The sequence below is a fragment of the Morone saxatilis genome, unplaced genomic scaffold (genome assembly GCF_004916995.1).
Source record: "Morone saxatilis isolate NCDOM2014 unplaced genomic scaffold, NCSU_SB_2.0 Contig9, whole genome shotgun sequence".
NCBI classification, from domain to species: domain Eukaryota; kingdom Metazoa; phylum Chordata; class Actinopteri; family Moronidae; genus Morone; species Morone saxatilis.
Genome location: NW_023340268.1, coordinates 14,091,237 through 14,092,381, shown reverse-complemented (window position 1 = coordinate 14,092,381; position 1,145 = coordinate 14,091,237). Strand labels below are relative to the sequence as shown.

Genomic DNA, 1,145 nt, shown 5'->3' with positions numbered 1-1,145 from the left:
GATAACATTAACATTCTTAACATTCTCCGCAACAAGATATAGAGATTTTCAAGCACAGGTATCAGGTGGGTACTTGGTGTTAAAAAGAAAAAAGTTGTATCGTTGCATCATTAATGTGTCAAATATTTTCTCAGCTAATCATTTGTTCTTTAAAATAGAAGTGAAATGAGTCCATGTTGACATCCTAAAATAACCTTTTTTTTTCTTTTTTTTTCTTTTTTTTCAAACCAACAGGCCAGCAGTCAAAACATTCAGCTTACTATCCTAGAAGACTTCATATAACACAATCTGGATCCAGTGAACCTCTAATTTTTGTGTTTACTCAAACGATTAAGTGATTGTAAAAATAACTCAACAATTTAGTGCAATATAATGCGTAACAGTGGAACACAGTTCATTGTATTAAACCTAAAATAGTGATAATTTAATTTCCTTATATGTAATTCTGCCATGACTACTGTAAAAACGACGTAATGATAACAGTAAATTCTTCTATTCTCTTTTTCTGTTCATGTAAATAAGCGATATTTAATGGTAACTCCATATCGTAGTACTTATACATTGACAGGACTTGTCTCTCTGCCAAAAATCACTCTTAACTCTCTCAGTCAGACAAGAAGGTTAGCTAGTAATTACAGTGCAACTAGATACTGTATTGAGGCTAATTAACACTTTATTATCATGTTTTCTGTGCCGAGGCTCTTTTTAGCTGGTATAAGCATCATTACAGCCTTTGTGGACTGAGAATAGCCCAAGGGAGAGTAATGGGCTGATCTGTTTGTGGAATAAAGAAAACATAGTCTTAATGAAGGCTGACACACCGCTGAGAGTTTCATTAGCTTAAACATCTTGTATTATTTCACAGTAGGCAGCTACTATCGCGCATGTGGAGAGTTTTAAAGAAACTGACAGCATATAAAAGATGTACACACTCTCTTCTGCTCGCCTTTGGCTAGTATATAAAGGACAATGGCATGGTGTGTCACGGCAATAATGTGCTAGCATGTGTTCTGTTTGGTAAGGATCAAAGTGTTAGCTAACCTTTTATTCTGCACCCAATCCACAATAAGTGCTAGTGTGCTGAAATGTGTTAGCGCATGCTTGGAAGGATTGGCATACGTATCAAAGAGCTGTGTGTGTGTGTG

At 35.5% G+C, this 1,145-nt stretch overlaps 1 protein-coding gene across 1 annotated transcript in view; it reads right to left on the bottom strand.

Annotated features, from left to right (window-relative positions):
• LOC118343208 (cytoplasmic dynein 1 intermediate chain 1) overlaps positions 1 to 1,145 on the bottom strand; it is a 50,363-nt gene that overhangs the window by 28,294 nt on the left and 20,924 nt on the right. The gene's annotated exons all lie outside the window — the stretch shown is intronic.